We start from the raw sequence: 25,582 nt of genomic DNA, 5'->3' as shown, positions 1-25,582 counted from the left end.
AGACGTATTTTTATGTGCTCTTAATTATTATTGTTTTAAAACTGTTTTACATATATATGTGCAACATTTAAGTTAGTATAGTGTAAGTTGACTCTCTCCACACACTTTCACACAAAATTTACAACTCAAACCTTCAAGATGAACACTACAGTTGAGCATCTACAGAAAACTATGGAAGAACTCTCTTCAAGTATTAATAACAGGATGGATGAATTTGAGAAGAACCTTAATTTACCTAGTACTGCAACTTGCACTGTTAAATCCCTGGCAGCTGACTTCTCAACCTTCAAGTCCTTAGTGTGGAAAACTCTTAGCTTGCTTAAGTCCCAAATTGAACTGGTGGTTCTGGGCATGGATCAACTGGAGACTCAGTCCCGCAAAAAGCTTCTTCTTTTCCATGGGGTCAGGGAGGATAAGGATGAGGAAGTGCGGAAGAGTGTCATTGCATTGTTGTCTGACCAGATGAAGATACCTGATATAAGATCTGAACATCTCAGTTCTTGCCACAGATTGGGTACAAAAAGAGAATCTGCTCGCCCTATACTTGTCCGCTTTTCCGATTTGCACCTTCGCTCTAAAGTATGGAAAGCCAAAACTAGCTTGAGAGGTACTAAAATTACAATAACAGAATTTTTAACAAAACCTCGACAAGAAATCTTTGTGGCGGCTCGCAATCATTTCGGTATGAAGAAGTGCTGGACAGCTGATGGTGTAATTGTGATTTTGCTACCAGATAAGTCCCGGAAGAAAGTTACCACTCTTGCAGAGTTGAAACAAATCATTTCGCAGCATCCACACAGTGAGCAGTCTTACAATAATAAAAAATGATTACCTTGTATATGCATTGTTCATACAGACGTTTAATATCAATATCATTTTTGTAAATTTAGGTGCTGGGTAATCGTAAAATTTATCTGTCTTTTTTTTCTTTGTTACTTTGCTATTTCTCATTTTAATTTATATTCACCGTACGAAATTATAAATAACAACAAACATAAAATTGTAAACTGTCAGCTGTCATTTGCCAAAGTAGTTTAAAGGTTAACGTCATTCAAGTTGCGTTTCGTTTCACTGCAAAACTTATGGTGCTTCTGTAAATTATCTTTTTTTTTGTATAACTTTTTCAAATAAGTGTGTATATTAATCTTACATTTAATATTTATGTGTCAAGTCAACTTATGCGTGAGGTATAGTGCTATTTGTAGTTTTTTTTTTTTAATTTGCCGCGCTTTCTAGGTTGGGGGGTTGTAGAAGTAGAATAATAAACTATTTTTTTAAGTTATAAATTTTAATAGCACGCGGTCAGAAAACAGGGGGTAGGTTCGGAATCAGGCGCGTTAGGCACCTGATTTTCAGCCTTTATTTCCTTAGCTGGCCCACGCCGCGACAACGTACCTTAGAAAGTAATATGGAAGGACACTGGCCTGACTAATTCCCGGTGATGATGGTCTTCAGTTCCGTCTTCGTCCGATGACCGGCGGAGATCTCCACCGGTGTAAATGCCGGTAATCAGTCAGCCCGTTATTAATCGAGGGCAGTGACTCGATTTGTAGCAAAGTATAATTAAAGATATAAATCTTAAAGTAAAAATAAATCCTGGAACGAAGAAGTTCCGAGTCAGGAAAAGAATAATTCAGAAACCAGTGTCACAATTAGCAAAATAATAAATAATTACAATTTTCTCGTTAAGTTAAGAACACCAGCAATATGTAATTATAATAGATATCATGAGAACTCACCCCAGCGGGATTTAAGCCGAGTTAGGGTCGAGGTTAGGTCTCGAGGTTCGGCGGCAACGAAGTGCAAAGAAAAAGAGAAGCAAAGACACGCGAGCAAGGGAATATTGACAAGCAAAAGTCTATGCGTTAAGCATAGTCTGTATTTTTATAAATTATTAAGTTTAAATTTAGATATTAAATTATTTTATAATTTAAGGAGTAGACAGGAATATTAAATTTAGAATTTCTAATTACAATTAAATTGATTTTATTAAAGAAAGATCAATAATTACCAAAAAACATCAGCGGCATCTATCAAGTCCGTTAGAGAAAAACGCCGATATGAAACACCAATAGTCACGAAGTGTTGAAACATGCCGATAGATGGCGCCACAAGTAGAAGCATGATAAAAATAAAGTGAAAAAACTTAACTTTTACTACAAGATCTTATTTATTAGAGTAACGTTCCAGCACAACGTTACAGTACCCCGCCAAAAAGCGTAGGATTTTGCCTACTAGAGCAAAATCCGACTGAACTAACTACTAAACTCACTGCAAAATAAAAATACTTAATTGCAGTCCTACACACCAACTATGCATAACAACTAAACTTACTACACTTCCATTCTATATATACATCACATCACATACACTCTTTCACCACTCATAATAATCTTTTAGTCAGTAGTAGGTAGCGACACAAAGATCCTTACACACAGAGTAAACAACTGCAGCACTATGTTGTCACTCAATAAGCTAGTTTAAGAGTATTAAATAGTATTATTTAGTTTATTTAATACAGCATAATTTAGGTAGTAGATGTTAAAAATATTAAAGTTGACAGCAGTATTTAGTCTTAGTATAAATGGGGGTCCATTGTAGTCTATATGGGTACCCTAGCCCTACGATTTACATCTTGGGATCAGTATTACTACCACTAGGATACCCGCGCTGAGTCTATATGCTAGGTTTAAATTCCTTAAGCAAACCCATTTACATTTATATTGTTAATTGTTAATGCAATAAATCAATGTTAAAAAATATTTAAATTTTTAAGTTAATTTTAAGTTAGGTTATTGAAGTTGATTAGTTTGGGCAAAATTTATAGTTTATAGTTTACTAATTTAATATCTTTAATATGCCAGTCACCTAGAGGTTTACCTGACATATCAGCAAGTGTGTAGACAAGTGGAGATTTTTTATCGATAACCTTACACTTAATGAATTTTTCAGCAAGTTTTTTATTGAAATATTTATCTTTATCACTCAAATAAAATGTTTTCCTCCAAACAGTATCTCCAATATTGAATTCAACAGACTTTTTACGCAAATTATATCTATTTGAATTTCGACTATGAGCTTCTAATAATGCACGCTGTACCTTATCAAATATACTAGATAGAATACCTAAGTTCTCAGCATAAGAGTCTCTAGGTTGAAAAATAAGATCCTCATCATCATCTGTGTCAATATAGTGTGAACCACAAGCGACTAGTTCACGCCCGTACACCAGAAATGATGGAGTATAGCCAGTTGCCTCATTTACAGAGCTATTGACAGCGAATTGTATCTTTGGAACCAGCCGGTCCCAGACTCTTTGATCTGAAGAAATAAATGTAGAGATAGCAGTAATAATAGTCTTGTTATAACGTTCAACTGTGTTAACATGAGGGGAATATTTAGGAGTAAAATGTAATTTAGGTACTTTATACTTGTTCAACATTTGCTTCAACGTAGCACTCACAAATTGTTTACCATTATCAAGTATAACTGTAGAAGGTATACCATGTATTAAGAATACTTTTTCCTCTAGAATTTTAGTAACTATTTCAGCAGTTGCTCGCCTAATAGGAAATAGTAAGCAGTATTTACTAAAGCAACAGGTCACAACTAGAATAAAAGAATTTTGATTCCTAGTAGGGGGTAGAGGTCCTACTAAATCTATACTTATAACCTGGAAAGGTCTAGAGCATTGCTTAGGCCTTCCCATCTCGCCTAGAGTAGCATGATTTTGATGTTTATGGGCAATACAAGTTTCACAGGAAGTAACTAGCTTAACTACATCAGCATGCATACGAGGCCAGTAGTACCTCAGGCTAACACGTTTGTAGGTTTTAAAAATGCCAGCATGACCAGCGGTAGGGTCTGAATGATTTTTTAGAATAATATCAGTTCGAGCTTCAGAGGGAACCACTTCTTTCCACTCGAACTCCCTATTAAGAGGATTTTTAGTTTGCATGAAGCGAAATAAGCGATTATTTTTCACTAAATAATTTGGAAAAGATGTAGGAGAATTTTGACAACCATTAAATATATTTAAGTACCAAGAATCTGTAGTAGATATTATATTAGACTTATTATCAATTGTAGAGATCTGACATGCACGAGACAAAGCATCAGGTATGATATTATCAACTCCTCTGCGATGTTTAATTTCAAAGTTAAATGCTGATAATCTTACACCCCATCTAGCTAAACGACCGGTAGGGTTGTTTAAGTTAAGGAACCATTTTAGAGCTGAATGGTCAGTATATACTGTAAACTTTTTGCCGTTGTCTAAGTAGCATCTCCAATGTTCTAGAGCCACTAAGACAGCGAGAGCTTCTCTTTCTGTAATACTATAATTTCGCTCTGGCCCAGATAAAGTTCTACTCATATAGGCTATAGGGTGTTCAACACCATCAACGGTTTGTGTTAGGAGTCCACCCACTCCACAATCACTAGCATCTGTATGTACTTCGAAAGGTAGGTCAAAATTAGGACATGATAGAATTGGAGCAGAAACTAATAATTCTTTTAATTTAATGAAAGACTCTTCAGCTTTATTACACCAAACAAAGGGATTAGATTTTTTATTAGTTGAAGTTAATTTATTTAAAGGACCAGCAATAGTACTAAAATTAGGCACAAATTTACGATACCAAGAAGCAATACCAAGAAATCTTTTAACATCTTTTTTATTTTTAGGTGTAGGATAATTTAAAATACAATCAATTTTAGTTGGATCAACATGAAGACCATTAGAGTCGATGACATAACCTAAGTATTTTAATTGATTTCTAAAAAACACAGATTTTTCAAAGTTAATTGTTAGATTGGCCATAACTAATTTTTTATGAACTTTTAGAAGAAGTGAAATATGCTTTTCAAAACTAGAGCTTATGACTATGATGTCATCGATGAAGATGAAGACTGAGTTTTCAAATTCAGGACCATAAAACAAGGTATCGACTAGTCTCTGTTGAGTAGCAGGTGAATTAGTTAAACCAAAAGGCATAGTAACAAATCTAAACGTTCCACGGTGAGGAATATAGAAAGCAGTTTTATTACGGTCATCTTCAGCAATGGGTATCTGCCAAAAGGCCTTAGATAGATCAATACTACTCAGATATTTAGCATTTTTGAGGTTATCTAAAATTTCAGAAATGTAGGGTAATTTGTATGCATCTTTTTTAGTAACAGAATTAAGTTTGCGGCTATCTAAACAGAATCTAAGTGTACCATCCTTTTTTGGAGTCAATAGGACAGGAGAAGACCATGGACTCTCACACTCTTCAACGACACCAAGAGATAACATCTCATCCAGCTGTTCGGAAAGGATGCGTTGTCTTTCAGGAGAAAGTCTGTAGTATCTCTGTCTTATAGGTAAAGAATCACCGGTATCAATGTGATGAGTTATTAAGTGAGTCCTACCTAACCCACGCTTTTCAGTAGAAATATTACTAAACTGTTCTATAATATTATCAGCAGTTACACGCTGGTCATGAGACAAGTCACTATAAGAGTGCAATAGAATATTAGTTTTAGATACTGAAGTAATTTCACTAGTGATATATTCATTACTATGAAAGGAAATAGATTTCGAAAATTTAGGAAATAGTTTAAATTTTGTCCAGAAATCAATGCCTAAAATTAAATTTGATGTTACAGATGGTATGACATAAGCCCTAAGTATATGAAATTGTTTTTCAAAAGTTACTGGCAAATTAATATATCCAATAGCTACTAAACATTGGCCACCAGCCGTAGTAAAATGCTTTGTGACGTCAGTATGAAGTGTCAAACCAAAAGAAAGTAAGTGAGAATGAGAATTATTACCAACAATAGTGACTGAAGAACCAGAATCCAGTAAACCACACAGATTATGGTCACAGACCTGAACAGCAGCATAAGGCCTAGTATCATCATTAGGAGGTTTGTCGAAGATTGATGCAATGAAATAGCTAGAGAAGTAAGTCTTGACTGTACTAAGCCAATTTTTCCAGTCAGCCTCATCAAAGTTGTTAGATATTTTATTATTAGTTACAGCAGTTTCATCGCAGCAATCCCCAGCAATTAGTTTTTTTGGTTCTGCTTAGAATGACATTTAGTGCAGCTAGGGTATGTAACATTCAACGTACCGCATTTAAAACAAATGGGAAATCTATCAGCTTTACACTGAGACAAGGAATGTTCAGCAGTACGACAACGAGGACAATAAGTTTGTTTTCCCCTAGGGGCAGAAGTGGAAATGACAGATACCGTAGGTCTCTCCTTATGTTTAATATTGAAACCGGAATTATTATTATGATTTTTATAATTAAATTTGTTGAAGTTATAATTTTTAGAATAGTTATTATATTTTTGAGGATAATAATTAGTTTTATTAGAATTATAGTCACTAGATTTCGAATATGCTAGGTCAGGAGCTAATGTATCAGATGAGACTCGAGGAGGTTCTTTAAATTGTGAAGTTAAACATTTAATTTTCTCAAAGTTTCTACATAGTGTTCTTAGATTATCAATAGAAGTAATGGATGAAGAATTAGAAGCCAATACACCAGAGTAGCAAGGTCTAATATTATGTAATAAGATATCCAATTTTTCCTGTTCGGAGATAGTCCTAGTTAGTCTAGAGAATAACTCTGACATCTTTGCCAAATAAATAGTAATATTTTCAGAATAACCCTGTGTCCTATTCCGGATTTCAGACATTAATCTGTAGTCATGATCAAAGTGACTGAAATCCTCCTTAAGCAAGGTGACCAGCTCGTCCCAAGAATTTACAGAAGAACTAATACTGTGATACCAATGCAAAGCATCACCCGTAAAGAATTCAGTAGCAAAGGTTAATAATTTAGTAGAGGGTATGTTTCTTACAGAGCTATAATCACTCACTCTCTGCACAAACTCATGCACACATGACTTGCCATTGAATTTAATTTTTTGTAGTCCGCTTAGTTGCGTGTGGTCACAATATACTGACACGTTTGTAGGCTCTGTAGTAGATTGTAAGCTAGCTGAAGGCTCTGAGCTTGTAGTAGGGTTACTAGATTTACCTAACTTATTAACTTTATTAAGCAGAGTTGAAAAATCTTTTGTTAAAGACTTAATTTTGTCAGAATATTTAGGATCCGAACAATCCATGCGCTTAATACGATGAAACAAATGGTGACACAAGGCCCTAGTTCGTTCAAAAAGATTTGAATCAAACCTTTCCTCTAAATTTTTAACACGAGATGACAATTCCGACAAGGATGAAAGTGCACCTGTGATATCGACCTCGGGGTCAATACCAGACTCACAAATGTCAGTAGTGGGAATAATAGGAGTCAATTTATTTATCTGTCTACGCAACCCTAGTACGGTTGAAGCAGGTTCCTCGCCTCTGATTAATACTTCATAGTTTAATTCATTTTTGTTTAGCAAAAAGAATTTAATGGGGTATGTTTCCATGATATCTAGCGATCAAAACGATTACTATTAAGTTATACAAAACAATAAGATAACGTAGGTTACAGAAATCTTAAATAGTTAAAATTTTAAAAGTTATAGAAGTTATACAAATTGCAAATAGTTAAGATTGTCGAATAATAGATCAGCTGTTTACATGTAAGTATAGTTAAATGGTGTTCTTTACAAAGTATGCTACCTATTACCTACACAGAATTACGCTTAGTGACAAATAAAATGTAAAAACAACGATAGAAAATTAATGAATTCGGAAATGAAACTAATTGTAGGTAGTTGAAAAAAAATTTTGTAAAAATAAATTGAATTTAATAGTTATTACTATAGCTCCGCGAACCAACACGTATTACAACAATTATTAGAGTTTTGTAGTAATTTTATAGTTTTAAAGCGATATGTTAAATAACTACTTAAAAATTTTGACATATAGCACGGCCGATTCGAAATAACAAAATATTGTAGCAAATTATAACATATGAAACAAATATACAATTATAGGAAATATAGTGACAATTAAACAATAATTAAGCAAATAAATAAGTACGTACCAGTTCGCTCGGCGATAGGTCACCTCACGTACACAATGCAGCAAGTGTAGGTAGATTAGATTTACACAAAATACGAAAAAACACGCTATCACAACGTGAGCAGGCCTTAGAAATTACACGTTAAGGGCGCCACTGCCGCGCTTTCTAGGTTGGGGGGTTGTAGAAGTAGAATAATAAACTATTTTTTTAAGTTATAAATTTTAATAGCACGCGGTCAGAAAACAGGGGGTAGGTTCGGAATCAGGCGCGTTAGGCACCTGATTTTCAGCCTTTATTTCCTTAGCTGGCCCACGCCGCGACAACGTACCTTAGAAAGTAATATGGAAGGACACTGGCCTGACTAATTCCCGGTGATGATGGTCTTCAGTTCCGTCTTCGTCCGATGACCGGCGGAGATCTCCACCGGTGTAAATGCCGGTAATCAGTCAGCCCGTTATTAATCGAGGGCAGTGACTCGATTTGTAGCAAAGTATAATTAAAGATATAAATCTTAAAGTAAAAATAAATCCTGGAACGAAGAAGTTCCGAGTCAGGAAAAGAATAATTCAGAAACCAGTGTCACAATTAGCAAAATAATAAATAATTACAATTTTCTCGTTAAGTTAAGAACACCAGCAATATGTAATTATAATAGATATCATGAGAACTCACCCCAGCGGGATTTAAGCCGAGTTAGGGTCGAGGTTAGGTCTCGAGGTTCGGCGGCAACGAAGTGCAAAGAAAAAGAGAAGCAAAGACACGCGAGCAAGGGAATATTGACAAGCAAAAGTCTATGCGTTAAGCATAGTCTGTATTTTTATAAATTATTAAGTTTAAATTTAGATATTAAATTATTTTATAATTTAAGGAGTAGACAGGAATATTAAATTTAGAATTTCTAATTACAATTAAATTGATTTTATTAAAGAAAGATCAATAATTACCAAAAAACATCAGCGGCATCTATCAAGTCCGTTAGAGAAAAACGCCGATATGAAACACCAATAGTCACGAAGTGTTGAAACATGCCGATAGATGGCGCCACAAGTAGAAGCATGATAAAAATAAAGTGAAAAAACTTAACTTTTACTACAAGATCTTATTTATTAGAGTAACGTTCCAGCACAACGTTACAGTTTCTATTTTTTTTTAATTTTTTTTTTCATCTTTTTTATTATTAATTTTTATTTCTTTTATATATAATATATATATATATTGTTACGTGTTAGGGTTCGAAGGATTTGGAGAGAAAGACCTGCTGACTCTTTTCAAGACTTTATTCACAAGCACTAGGTCCAACACAAAGCACTAGGTTTAAACACTAAGCACTAACAATGTCCTATGTCGTAGCCACTGTCGTAGGTTTCGCTGGTACCACTCTTGATCACTAGTTTTCACTCTTGAAGTCGCCTCGAAGATCGCTCAAATTGAACTATCTCGCTCGCCTCCCTGCGGCTATTTATATCGGCCGACACGAGGCCCAGACCATTCTGGAAAGTTCGCGCATGTGCCCGGTTTTCGAGACTATACTTCTACAAAGTTCCACAGTAGTTCCTCTAACGCCATCTAGTATTGAGTAGAAAGTTTCATGCGGTCTCTGTCTTTGTGTGGTTTCAATGGTTGCCGCTAGATGGCGCTAGTTTCTTCGAGTGTTCGTAACAATATTATTTAATATTTTTATTATTATTAGTATAACTTTTTTAAGCTATTTATTTTTATATCTATACATACATTTTATTACTTTATATTTAATATTTTTATATCATGTTTGACGATGATTATATAACTTGTTCCTCGGATGAATACGCAAGCGCTGAAAATAGTTTTAGCTCTATGCTATCTGATTCTGATTTACTAGAAGAGAAACTATCAAAGGTTTTTTTTAAAGACCTTAACTCTCTCTCCTTTGTGCATATCAATGCGCAGAGCATAATGGCTCATTACTCGGATCTTCTCACATCCTTTAGCACCGGCATAGTCGACGGTGTCCTCGTTCTGAAACTTGGCTCAATCCCTCAATCCCATCCACATACTGTTCTATTCCGGGCTACCAACTATACCGAAATGACCGTGCTGATCGAGGTGGTGGTGGTGTGGGCATTTACCTGCGCAGCCACATTCACGCCAGTGTTGTTTGCGCATCTAGTTCTCAGGCGACTGGCTCTCTGGAATATCTGTTCTTAGAGTTAAAAGCTCGTCACAAAAAAATACTGCTCGGCGTTTTGTACTGTCCTAGTGACAAAATTAATTACTTTGACACACTCGAAGATATTCTAGAGAGATTGGTTCCCATATACGATCATGTGATTTGCATGGGTGATCTCAATACATGCTTACTCAAAAATGATATGAGAACTAACACCTTAAATTCCATCTTGTCATCTTTTAACCTCCAGACTCTTAATTTTACCGCACCTACACATTACTTTCCCAACTGCAGACCTTCACTCATTGACCTCATCTTTATCTCTAACCCTAACCTTGCTATCTCTCATGGGCAGATGACAGCCCCTTTTTCACACCATGACCTTATTTTTCTTGCTTATAAAGTTCGCCCACCCAAGGTTAGAGGTAAAGTTCTTTTTCAGCGAAATTTTAAGCATATGGATTTAGAACGCTTGAGAGAGGATATTAAAAACACTGATTGGTCCACTATACTTGCGGCAAACAATATCAACGAAATGGTCACCTCATTTACTGCTGAACTAATTAGAATTTACGATACACACGCACCAGTAAAACCTGTGCGTATTAAACATGTTCCTGCTCCCTGGTTAACACCTGTTATCAAAAGGTCAATGGCTAAACGCGATAGAGCAAAAACAAAAAATAAGAAAAATCCAACCGAAGAAAACTGGAATGTATACAAAAAACTTCGTAACATCTGCAACAGATTGTGCAGGGATGCTAAACGCCGTTACATCCACTCTTCAATGCAGGGTCTCTGCCAAGCGCAAGCTTGGAGATTCCTGAGGTCACTAGGTGTGGGCAAATCCACGGTAACTTGTAAAAGTTCCCTGGATCTCAACTCTTTAAATACTTACTTCATTACTCCTCCTATAATTGTGGACTCCAACACAAAAACATCTACTCTTTCATTTTTATCTACTCTTGTTTCACCTGACCTACCTCTCTTTTCTTTTGAAACAGTCTCGCAAGAAACTATCAAGAAGCATGTCCGCTCCATTTCAACAAAAGCTATTGGTAGTGATAGCCTCAGCCTCGGCATGATTCTTCCTGTGTTGGAGGACATTGCACCTGTAATAACACACATTATTAACTTTTCACTTACGTGCAATGTCTTTCCTTCACTATGGAAGAAAGCCCTTGTCATACCCCTTCCTAAAACCACCAATCCTACTAATCCTTCTCAATTCCGTCCCATATCTATTCTTCCTCTTCTCTCCAAAGTCCTAGAATCCGTCGTCCATAATCAAATTTACAACCATCTTTCCTCTCACAACCTCATGTGTCCGTTTCAATCCGGTTTCCGTCCATCCCACAGCACTGTCGGAGCGCTGCTGAATGTTTCAGAAGATGTGCGGTGTGCGATGGATCAAACCAAGCTCACTGCCATGATTCTACTGGATTTCAGCAGTGCCTTCAACTCTGTTGACTACGATATTCTTCTTGGTACCTTGCGAGCTGTTAATATCTCTCCCACAGCTATTGACTGGTTTCACTTTTATCTTTCTGGACGCCAGCAGTGTGTGACTCTTGACGATAACTCATCATATTGGATGGACCTCACTGCTGGCGTTCCACAAGGTGGCGTATTATCTCCTTTACTGTTTTCTGTCTTTATTAATAATGTTTCACGTGTTATCACTTCTCCCTTCCATCTGTATGCAGACGATCTGCAAATATACCGACACTTCGGGCTGACTGAGTTGGATGAGGCTGTTCGAATTTTAAATGATGATCTTGCGGCTGTTCAGGCCTGGGCTAAATCTTTTGGTCTGTTAGTAAATCCTGCTAAATCACAAGCCATCATTATTGGCAGCAGTAGATTAAGAAGCAGACTGGAATGGGCATCCGTCCCTAAAATCTGTTACTCTGGGGTCCTAATCCCTTACGCTGATAAAGTTAGAAATTTGGGCCTTATTATGGACTGCAACCTTTCTTGGAAAGCTCATGTTAATGAAATCAGCAAAAAAATACATTACTCGATCCACTCTCTCAAGTGTCTCCAGTATTTTCTTCCTTTCAAAACCAAATATATGCTCGCGCAGTCCCTTCTACTACCTATCCTTGACTATGCCGATGTATGCTATCTGGATGTGACAGAGGAGCTGCTTAGAAAATTGGAGCGACTTCAGAATCTCGCAGTACGTTTCATTTTTGGCCTACGAAAGTTTGATCGTATCTCTCACTTCCGTGCTCAGATCAAATGGCTCCCTATTCGCCTTCGCCGTGATATGCATATCCTTTCTACTCTGTTTAACATCATACGTAACCCAAACTCTCCTTCTTATCTTCGATCCCGTTTCCACTTCCTACCCTCTCCTAATCGTTCCAGGCGCCCTGGCATTACACCAAAGCTGGATGTACCAAAGTGCAATACCAAATTCAAACTAAATTCATTTGCGGTACGCGCCTCTTTACTGTGGAACAAACTCCCAGAAAACATTCAAAAGAGTCCTTCCCTTGTTTCCTTCAAACGTAAATTAAAGGAGCATTTTATATCTCAACTCAATTTACAATCATCTACTTAATGAATATGTAAGTATATAATTACCTATAATATTATATCATATATTTGTATTTATGTGTGTACGTATGTATGTATATATATATATATATATATGTATGTAAGTAGTGTGTGTGTATATGTATATGTATTATATCTATATATATATCTATGTAAGTGTATGTATTTATACCTGTAAGTATGTAATATATTACAGTTCTTTAGCTATTACGTTATTAATTCTTGCACTGTGTTCCCCGCTATATGACACTCTCTCTCATGAACATTGGTTGACTGGAAGAGATCTCTTCTAGAGATAAGTCCACCTTTGCCATCAACTTTTTTGTATAATTTTTCTGTACATTATTTTTAGTGCAATAAAGTATATAAATAAAAATTAAATATCAAGTGAAATATTTATACATTCTATTTTTCAAAGTATCAAAATCGCTGACACCCCGGACTCTTATTCTGTTTTAAGATGAAATTGCGCTTTTAACCCTCGTTCTCGCAAAATCTGCGCAGAATGACGACGACTTTAAATAAAACTATCCGTTAACAAAGCAGGTTTATTGAAATGGTATGCGTAAATAGTAAGAAAGTTAATTTAAATATCGCGGTTGCAAACTTTTATTACTCTTTGTATTATATTTTTTATGCAACTAGATAGCCAAGCAAGGCTACGACTCACTGATTAGTACCGTAGCTTATAAACGTCTGCAACACCAGAAGCATCACAACCCTGATCATATCCCCAATCCTCCAAGATCTTTACCTTACCAAAGGAACTCAACACTGCTTGAAAGCAGTATTATTTAGCTGTGATCTTGTCTAAGGCATTTGCAAAATATTTACTGCTGTGCAACTATGACAGTTGAAATATGTTTATTTCGTAATTCCATCACATATCAACTTATTTTAAGTTTTTTAAAATCGTTGAGATTTGAGACTCGATAAAACTAAAATGCGTCACGATAAAGAAACAAGGAAAAAATGTACAGTACGTAGACAAAGTCTAATAAATCGACGAACGGTGGCTGCATGCACGAAAAAGGATGACTCATTCTCCCGTTACACTCATTGTCCAGTTACACACACTGTACGCTTGCGCCGCATCTATCTCTCTTCCACTCGATTGGCCAATGCGTCCGAGGAGATGTTTTATTGTGACGTTACCACGTTAAACTATCGTCCATAAACCAACTTTACAGACAACCAATTTTTTAAATCAACAATCAGTGCCATCTAGTGACACGACCAGACATCCATCACATTTTTATTATATTATTATTGATATCTTTATTATATATAAAGAAATTATCAACATCAACGATACCTACCACAATGTCGATAATTTTCGATCAAATTTTGTAGCAAAGAGTCCTTCGCAGTCACAGCGAAGTCACGTAGATCGAAGTATCATTCTATGTGTTGATAGATGGCGCTCATCGTCAACTGCGAATACTGAATCGCGGTGACGAGATCGTTATTATTGAGTTTAAGTGAATCTGTAAATACCGTTGGGATTACCATCTGGGGGCGCCCAAAAATGACTAGCATAATCCTAATGTAATTTTTCTAGTTCCTTACCACGTCACAGTGTGTAACGGAACCCCCATACCTGAAAACGGAGTCGATGTTAAAAGTTTGTAACCTCAGGACATTTAATTTTACTAACCAACACCAAATAAGGAGAGAGTATCCATTCCACTGTATTTTTTTATGTTACCCCAGAACTTTGTAGTGGATTGGCCTCACACACCACTCACACACAGCATACACACCGCTCATACACCGCACACACACCGCACACACACCGCACACACACCGCACACACACCGCACACACACCGCACGCACACTGCTCATACACCGCTCACACACCACTCACACACCGTACACATTCAATAATTTTATTTAGTAAATATTTTATTAAATAAAATAACAAAACGCGTTTTGTTATTTAATATTTACATAACTTAAGTTTACTTATTATTTTTAAGTTTGTGTGGAAAAGGTACACGATGTAAAATACAGTCAAAATGATTATCTAAATTATCATACATTATTCACTGGGTATCGTTAAAACTGTTATTGAGTCCGTTGTTGTTGAGTCCGGTTGTAAATAATTATAAATGGACGATTTTTTTTTGTGTTACCTACAGATTAGAGATTCTAAACATTTTTGAATATCATATCAAAAATTGACCGCTCCAGCGGGGTTCGAACCCGCGTCTCCGACTGACCGTGTCGGCGCTCTAGCCAATTAAGCTATGGAACGATGTACCCGCTAGATCGAAATTTTTGATATCGCACCTTCGGTGGAACAAGGGCGTATCTTACAAAAAATCGTAAAATGAGTTAAATATGCAGAATTGCCCAAAAAACACTCTAGTATCTAGTGGGACAAAGATTCCCATTAGATTCACTTTAAAAGTCGCTACACGGCAATAGTGTCTTTGTCATTTTGGATCGAATTGGTGGGCGTTTTGGCGCGACATCGTCTCATTGGTCAGTTGCGCCGTTGCCCCCGCGCGCAATGTTTTTATCTTGGAGCGCCAAAGCCGCGAAGGTAAATATGCCTTTTGATATTTGATATTCCTGGAGAGACAAAGTCATATTTAGCACACTTATGCCTTTTTCGTGAGCAAATGCTTGGAAAGACAAAGCCATTGCAACATTTGTGACTTTGTACTTCCAACATTTTTATTATTTTATAGTGTTATGAACAAATGTGGTGTTGTTATTCCAATACATGTTTTATAAAATAGGCATAAAAACAATTCATACTTTCTCATACCGAATTCCTTTCTAACTCTGAGTAGTTGATTACACTGTGACAAATAATTTTTTTTTTTAATTTTTAAATGGTGTTGCTGTTTAAAGTCTGAAGCTTTATTCTAAGTTATACAGTTAAATTTTCAGGGAAAAATGGGATCCCAAAGTCGAAAAGTTTTGATGATGTTAAATGATGATAAAGACATTCAGAATATCAAAGAAATGCATGTGCCTCAAATTGATAGCATCCAAGCCACCTTCGTTGAAGACCACCAGAATAAAAAAATCATCATCATCATAATACCAGCTCATGGATGCCCACTGCTGAGCATAAGCCTCCCCTAATGCTTTCGACGACGATCGGTCCTGCGTTGGTTCTTTTTTTTTGGCAGCGGGTCTTGAAGAACTTAGACCCCACCGCACGGGCAATTTCCACCAGCCCGTCATTGAGCTCGTCCACATTTACGCAGTCGGCCAGGCGACAGGCCAAAGCGATTTTGGAGTTCGAGTTGAAAGCTCTCGGGGTTTTGAATCTGAGCAGGCGCAGATCGGACCGCAGAACCTATCAGCCGACTTCTCTCAAACTTGACATCGATATTCAATGTGCCTCGGACAAGTCGGTGATCACTTCCTGTTTTCACAGCATTGATCACTGAGACATCACTAAATATGTGCTTGTTCGTCGACATGATAAAGTCTATCTCGTTCCTGACGGTGCCGTCGGGACTCAACCAGGTCCATTTGCGCCGTTCCGGCTTCCTGAAGGAGGAGTTCATTATAAAGAGTCCCTCCTTCTCCATGAAGTCAGTCAGTAGCCAGTCCCGGGAGTTCCGTTGCTCGTATCCAAATTGCTCCACTCACAACTCATCACCGCATCGTCTGCTTAGCTTCGCATTGAAGTCCCCCATCACAGCAGTGTAGTGGCATGTAGAGCTATGTATGGCTGTAGAGATTTCCTCATAGATAGCTTCCACTTCGTCATATGGATGTGTCCAGGTCGGTGCGTAAACCTGTATGACCTTTAGCGAATACCGCTTGGATATTCTGAGTATAAGGTAGGCCACCCTGCTCGACACTCTCCTGACGACGTCGATGTTGTTGACGAGAGCCTTGCGGACGAGGAACCTGACACCACCCTGGGACTGTTAGTCGCCCTCTCGATAGTACAGTAGGTTGCCAGACTTGAGACATCGAGTCCTCTCCCTCTCTTCGGACTTCAGATAACCCTATAATATCCCAGCTCAACCTGCTGAGAGCTTCTTTCAACTCAATGAGCTTCGCGTCGGTCCGCAGCGTCCTAGCGTTATATGTTGCCAGGGCCAAGTGTCGTCGTTGGGTGTGGTGGCCTGGCTTCTGCCGGAGATTATAGCCTCTTGCCCCGCCGTTATCGGGGCCGCCGGGGACTGGGGGACAATTTTTTGTCGTGTCTGCCATTTAGGGGGATTTGGCGTAATTGCCACGCTTGCTAGGCTGTGCTTAGAAGGCGCTGCTGCCCACCCTCTAGTGGTTTTTCCTCTATCGCCTCTTACGATACCCACGGGATGAGATGGGGTGACATTACAGATACCTCTTTAAGGGATAGATCTCGCGCTACGTGATTCATTTGTTTTCTATGAAAGCATCGTTGCTATTATTATTTTAGTTTCTTAGATACGTTTTCTTTTTATCGTTTTTTTTTTTTTTGTTAAATATTTACTGTAAAATGCCAAAGTGGTCTGTACAACAATAACTATGAAGATTGTTTGTAGTTTTATGTTTGTTAGTTTTGATTTGTTCAAGTGGAGTTAATGAGTAAGTGAGTTTGATTTGTAAGAGTAAAGTAAAAACGGACTGATTACTATGGATAAAGATTTTATAACGTTAATATTGACGCTAATTTTAAAGGCAAATTCCAAAGAGTTTCGCTAGAGTTTTTTAAGATTTTTCAACAGAAGTTCCTAAAAAAGATGTTTAATTATAAAATAAAACATTTTTTGCAACAAATAAACTAATTTCTATTTTTCAAAATCTTTAAAACACGAACGATAAATATGGTCATAATTTCAAAACGATTTAAATGTTGGTGGAACAAAGGCATAAATGTACACCTTATTTTGAAAAAAATATTAATAGCAATTAACAAAAAATATTTGGCACTTGCAAACTACATGGCCATATTCACAAATAAATAGGTCGTATTTCATACAAATAACAAACACTTTGAAGCAGTACAAAGACGAATAATACGACTCGGAATGTAAAAAAAACTTTAAAATGGCTCTCCTGTAAAATTACAAAAAGTGGAGTTGAGCCCTTGTTCCACCGAAGGTGCGATATGATGATTTTTATATTCAACGCTTTCCGCTGTCTTTATACTTAAATCTTTAAGACTACGTAACGCATTTTGATGTGATTTTCTTTTGTAAATAGTGCGATTCATGAGAAAGATTTATATGTATAATACATGCATAATATAGCAGAGGAACACTGATAGTAAAACTTGATTGCTTGAAGTACAAGTCTGACTCCTGCACGAAAGACAAATCGGCACAACCGTCAAGTATCGTAACTGACTATATAGAAGGAATAAAATCTTAACAACACGATTACTCGTAACAGACCAAGCAATTTTTCTAGTTCCGTCCCCTATCACCATGTATATCACCATTCACTTACATACCATATTTTTTTTCACTAGGTCGGCAAACAATCGTACCGCTCACCTTATGGTAAGAGATTACCGTAGTTTATAGACGCCTGCAACACCAGAAGCATCGCAAGCACGTTGCCGACCCAATCCCCAATCCCCCCAGGAGCTCTGGTCACCTTACTCACCAACAGGAACACAATACTGCTTGAAAACAGTATTATTGAGCTGTGATCTTCTGTAAGGTCGAGGTACTACCCCAGTCGGGCTGCTCCGTATCTTAAGCAGGAAATTCCTGCTGTGCCCTACCTCAGTTAATACCTTACCATACCATATTGTACCATAATTAATAGATAAATACACGAGACGCTACTCGTTACGATTCACCTGTTCACATAATTTACCTGATATAACTCGACTTATATAGCTTACCGTAGAAGGCACAGATAATATTCGCTGTGATTTGAACTTTTGACACGTGAATAGATAAATGACATCATCAGATTCATCACACCGTCACTTCAGCCTATCGCAGTCCACTGCTGGACATCGGCCTCCACAAATTCACTTAATTTTCTAATATAATAAATAAATTTAATTTTTTTAATGCGTTTATTTAATAAACAGTTAATTATTGAAATGTGACACTTCACTACGTTAAACGTTTATGGAAACTACAGTGAAACTTCACGGTAGTTTCTATAAACGTCTCTTGTTTCACTAAAATAAGACAACCAGGAACAAAATCGATTTAAACGAAATTATCTTCAGTGTAATTGCTCGCTGTGTCTTGACTCGTTGATAGATAACATGTACATTACTATATACAAATGTAATCGAAGTCACCGTTTTATCTTCTTGACATTAAGGAAGGCGTCGATCGCATCTTCAAGATACATTTAACGATATTCATTTTACAAAATAAATCAGCAAAGGAAAGTGCTGTTAAAGTGAGGTAATATTACGTTAAATTATTTCGCGAACAAAAAACAAAATTCTTAAAGATTAATATTTAAAACGTCAGGGTGTTTGAATCAGCTGTATAGATGAAATACCTTGAAGCAAAAGTAACTTAAAATTGGCTTCAATAATGATAATATATAAATATATAATAAATGACAATAAATAATATATATATAATGTAATGTAATAATAATAAAAATAAATATATATAATAAATGATATGATATTCAAAAATGTTTAGAATTCCTAATGTGTGGGTAACACAAAAATAAAATCGTACATATTGGCTTCAAGTTATTTTCTCGTTTTATGTATTCAGAATAAATTATTAATTTTTTATATTAAGACACATTGATAGATATAATATAAAAAATTACAATGATCAGTAAAATGCTACACAAACTCATGAATGAATTTACCAATCATCAGTCATTAAATTAAAGTGGGTAGTTTTATACACACATATAAAACATTTATATGTGTCGATAGATGGCGCTCATCGTTGGCTATAAATACTGAATCGCGGTGGCGAGATCGTTGTTGTTGTGTTTAAGTATATCTGTAAAACCCGTTGGGATTATCACCAACCAGTGGTGAATTGCACTTAATGGAGTAATTTTTCTAGTTCCTTACCACGTCACAGTGTGTAACGGAACCCCCATAACTAAGTCTTCGCTGTCTGTCCGTCTACAGACCTATCTTTAGAGCCATAATAACAATTAAGTGAAATGATAAAAACACAAATATACATATATTATAAATAAAGAGAGAAAAAAAACAAGAAAAGAAATTGCACCATATTACACTGAATCGTCTCCATCTTAAGATAATAATCCTCAACGTGTTTCTTAAAAGATTAAGTTTTGCCGATATATTGCAAAATATATCGGCAAGAAGTGGCGGATTTATATTTTTTTATATAATTTATTTTTATATTATAATAAAAAAAAATAAGTCCGCCACTGCTAAAATACATTTAAAAAACATAATATGTAAATAAATAATACAATTATCAGTTTTTTCATAGTCGGGTTTTAGTTTTCTTTGTTGACGAATGACAGTGACGTGTCACGTGTATCATCCACTCGACCATCTGTCTTGAATGTGTTAGCTTTAGTCTCTTACCTACATGTTGTTCTTTTGAATTCAAACGTACCTGTAACAAACAGATCTACTGTCAATAAAAGTTATAATATGCTTCAGCCTGTAATATCCCACTACTGGGCATGGGCCTCTTTCCCCATGTAGGAGAAGGATCAGAGCTTAATCCACCACGCTGCTCCAATGCTTAACGCGCTCTCCGAGGCACGGTGGGGAGACCCACAAGGACTGCACAAACACCCAGACCACGGCAAACACAGGCCATACAGGCCAATACAAATGTTTGTCACGTGTGGGGATCGAACTCGCAACCGCCAGCGCAACAGGTACAATCCATGGCTGTGACCGTTGCGCTAACACGGCGTCAAAAATGAAAACGATTAGAACATTGTACAAAATGTAACAATAGTTTGCAAATTTTGAAGTGATATACTTATAATAAAAATGTAACAGGTCCAACTTTGTCAATAAACATTGAATAAATTACGAAGTATTTTAACACTGTGTGAAACTCAACACACGTTAAAAAACCATATCGTGTATATCTGGGATGTTATACCAGGTGCACCCCCACCCTCTAACAAAAGAACCGCCGGCTCACCTACCCCTTTGTCGTTCGAATTAATATTTAAACAAGATATAAGGGATGTTACGAGTCAGTTCATGGATAACTGGGATTATACTGGGACTTGAAATAATGTACATTAAAATATATTTAACTTATTTTTCGTTAGTCTTCCACTTCTAGAACTGTTCTCTGTGGAATTGAAGCGTGCTTGAACTCGAGACCGCTGTGCCCGCAGGAGGACAGCACGTTAGAACCACTAACTCCGGGTCATTTTTTGATAACTGAAGCCCCTGTAACCGTGCCTGATGTGAACCTGAAAGACGCTAAAATAAGCAACCTGACACGTTGGCAATACACGCAAAAACTGCTGAATGACTTCTGGTCAAGATGGCAAAAAGAATACTTGACGCGGCTGCAACAAAGACCGAAATGGTTAAAACGCGAAGACGAATTCAAGATAGGAGACATTGTCCTCATAAAACAGGACAATTTGCCACCAGGAAAGTGGCTTATGGGACGAATAACCCACAAGCATCCTGGCCCTGACGGTCTTACCAGAGTCTATAGTGTAAAGAGTGGTGATAATATAACAAAGCGATGCGTAACCAAACTATGTGCGTTGCCCATCGAAATAGATTAGTGCTATATAGTTGTTAACATTTATTATTTTACTATTGTTCTTTGCATAAATTCATTCTGACCGCACCACCGATACCTTAATGATTGTTGTAGAAGCAAACTCAAAACATGTGATTACCTATAAGTTTTGTTAATTTTACTTATTTTGAAAGGACTTCAGTAGTCCTTTGGTGGGCGGCTTATGGTGATTCTGTTTTGCAATTGTAAACCTTATAACATAGTCTCAATTAACTTTAACTACGATTAAACAGTTGCCAATATACATTTATGAAGACCAGACGTGTTTCTCTTATTGATCCGCCGGCACAAGCCAAACTAAACCTTACGACGTTACCACGTAATTTAAAAATGTATTTACGACTTCACATTAGAAACCTCTATAATTGTGTTTGCAGGCAAACGAAGAAAAACCACCCTCAATTATATCGATAAGTAATACAACGTAGGTAGACAAAAAAATTGTCGAGTCGATACGCATTATCAAAGATTGCTCCAAAAGTTGTAATCAGATTTCGATGAAATTTAAATGTGACCACATGATAAACATTGGCTTTCGATTAAATTAAAAATCATCAAAATCGTTACACCCAGTAAAAAGTTATGCGGCTTTTTGAGAGTTTCCCTCGACTTCTCTGGAATCTCATCATCAAGTCCTGGTTTTCTTATCATGGTACCAAACTAGGAATATTTCCTTTTCAACAAAACAATAATTATCAAAATAGGTTCATAAATGACGGAGCTATCTCCGAACATACAACAACGGCAAACGATAACCTTGTTTTGAGCCTCGAGCACGTGTCCTGTATCGACTGCGTGTCGAGGATCCTCCCAGCACAATGCTGAGATGCCTCTTGCTAGACATTCGTCTACTCTCAGAACTTTCACAAGGCATCTTCACTAGATGTAAAAATTTTGCGATGTCCAATGATCTGAAACAATTTTAACAAAGAGTATCTATTACACAAAAACATGTAGTATATCCTAAGCAAATTATCGGTAAAGCTTTAGATTAGGAAAAAACGAATTTCGGGACCGTGGGGGGGAGGGGGGGAAAGCTACCCCTGGTACTACTGTCACACCTCAGAACCCAATGGTTATGGAGATATCCATGGTTAAAGTTTTGAGGTTAGAAGAAGTATTTCGTAGCTTTCACACGTTATTTTCACATTTCACACGCGTTTTTTCAAATTAATCTACCACCTCTAAAGTTGGAGGAACGCTTAGCTCCGGCGCTGCGGGAAGTGCAGCCTTTCGCACGGCGGGCGAGGGCTGCCCTCCCTCCGCGCCTCCGCGGCACAAAAAAAACACTCTAGGGGTAGGACAGACCAAGACCACGTGGACAGTGGGGTGCTCTGATTCGGTTTTGGGTATTTTTCGAATTTCTAAGCCTACATTCTAGCACGCAATGTTACTAATTTTATTAGAATATTATATCTGAAGCGTTATTTTGTTTAAAAGTGTCGATTTGTCACACAATGCAAACAGTACGAGCTCAAAGGTATTATAATAGCTTTAAATTCTTCTTCTAACCTCAAAACTTTAACCATGGATATCTCCATAACCATGGGGTTTTCAGGTGTGACAGTGTTACCTTGTATAGATTTCCCTACACCCTCCACCCTCCACACCCAAAAACCCCATAATTCGGTTTTTCCTAGTCTAGATCTTAGCCAAATTATCAATTACCGTCCGGAAAGTTAGATAGGTTATCAAGTTACCCAAGTTTATAGTTATCAGGTATCTGCCAGCGAAATTACCGCTAAAAATGTGTTTTACCATTTGCGAATTCTATCAAAACAAAAGTTTTATTTTACATTATTAGGTTTTTTTTATGAATATTTTATATTTATTATATGGTACAAACCATACCTACGTTCATATTCATAAATTATATATTTAAAGCCTTTCATAGCCCGAACTTTATTACTCCTCTTACAAAGATTAGATTTACGTTTTCCTAGCATTTCGAAATATTACATGAGTTACAAAAACACACAACTAAACTAAAAACAGTTTAATTACATTATCAAACACTGAACTAAAACAAAACGGCATTCAAATATATTTTTTTTTATGACAATCAGTACAGTTTACACTACTGTAAATCTATTTAAACACTCGAAAACAACAGCTTAAAGATTTAAATATGCTAAAAGTGAAGGTAAACAAAAAAATATCCAAAAAAAGAAGAAAAACTGTTTTGTTAAATTGTTGACGGTACTTACATCAAATTTCCTTGGAACCTTGAAGTTTTGTAGTATTTTAGAATTAAAAAGACTGTTCTTCTTCAAATACACTTTTATTACAATTCCTTTTAACACCAATTTTTAGTCGAAACGACCAACTTGCTGTGTAGCTCAATGATGAATCCCTCCTTACTCATTGAAACAATAATGAAATAAATAAAAAGCGTTCAATTGACTAAGGAATGATATTTTAGTCAAAACACCCGGAAGACGAAATTGAGCTACAAAGAATTTAAAATACTGTTAATTTAATACAAATACAACTTATATTAACACATTTTTCTATATGTCGAAATACAAGTTATTCTATAGTAAATCAAACAAAATTTTATACAAACTTCCGTAATTATTCATAACTTTTAGTGAAGTTGACAATTTATTTTTAATGCATTAGTAAAATATTTTATATGTGTAATATTTATTGGAAATTAAGACATAAATTAACAAACATAAATTTGCAAGCTAACATAGGTAATTAGCAAGAGATTTATAAACAACAGATGCACCGATCACGCCACCTAGCACATCATTCGCGCCACCTAGCATTCTCACCTACCCTCACTCGTTCTATCACTCGAGTCATTCTGACGTGTATAAAACGTCCGAAGCAACCGCAGCTAAGGCAGTCTTGGCTCTGGCTTGGCACGGTGCACTTGTTGTAACCTGCTAGTAGCTTAACCTAGACTCTTATAATAATTAATTTTTGCAAACGAATTAATTGTTACATCCTATGGGAGGGGGCGACGACCGACTGTATCGTCGTCGCGTCGATTGCGGCGTTCCGTGCTCGGACCAACCCTGTGGAACATCTGCTTTGACTGGTTGCTGCGGGCGCCACTGCCGCCCGGGCTCAGCGTCATATGCTACGCGGATGACACTATGCTGACGGCCCGGGTCGGCATTTTTGAAGAGGCGGCCAGTCTGGCGCGAACCGGCACATCGATAGCAGTCGGCCGCATCGAGACACTGGGTATTTTGTTTTTTTTTCTATACCTCCGATATAGTGGTCGGAGCACGTGTTCTGCTATTTTCTCTTTCATTTCTGCTCTCTCTTTCATGCCTCTTACTTTCATGCCGCATACTTGTTCTTTCTTTCATTCATCTCTTTCTTACTCGGGGTGGGTTCCCCACTACTTTTTTTTGGCATGTATGTTACATCAGAACTTTTGACCGGGTGTACCGATTTCGACAAATTTTGTTTTAATCGAAAGGGGGTGTGTGCCAATTGGTCTCATTTAAACTTATTTGAGACCTAACAACTTCTTTTCGAGTTATACCTGATAATGCGTTTTTACTTGACGCTTTTTTCGTCGACCTACGTTGTATTATACCGCATAACTTTCTACAAGATGTATCGATTTTGATAATTCTTTTTTTGTTGGAAAGAGGATATCCCTAGTTTGGTGCCGTGATAAGAAAACCAGGATCTGATGATGGGATCCCAGATAAATCGAGGGAAACTCTCGAAAATCCGCAATAACTTTTTACTGGGTATACCAATTTTAATAATTTTTACTTTAATCGAAAGCTGATTGTCATGTGGTCACGTATAATGTTTTTTGTGTACCTACATTGTATTACTTATCGATATAATTGAAGGCGGTTTTTCTTCGAATGCCTGCAAACACAATTATATACTACTAAATTTTATTGCAACATATGTGACCATTAATCGACTTAAAAAAAGGATGTTCTTTTTGTATTTTTATGTGAGTTTCCAAAATATTTTACTATATGTACCGATTTTGATGATTCCTTATTCCAAAGCTTGCGCTTGTCGTGTGATCTTCCCATTTGAATTTTTGTACGCCCAGTAAAATGTGACGAGGTAACATACATTTGGGAACCTTAATCCTAACCTTCTTTTTACCTCCTAACCTAATCTTGTTTTTGTTTTTTTTTTTATCTGTTAAAAGTGGTCGCATATTTATTATAGCTCTAACACTATTGTTACCGTAAAGGATATTTATATATATAAATAATTGTGATTGCAGGC

The sequence above is a fragment of the Melitaea cinxia genome, chromosome 25 (assembly GCF_905220565.1).
Source record: "Melitaea cinxia chromosome 25, ilMelCinx1.1, whole genome shotgun sequence".
In the NCBI taxonomy this organism is placed as follows: Eukaryota; Metazoa; Arthropoda; class Insecta; order Lepidoptera; family Nymphalidae; genus Melitaea; species Melitaea cinxia.
Note: the sequence above shows the minus strand (reverse complement) of the source record.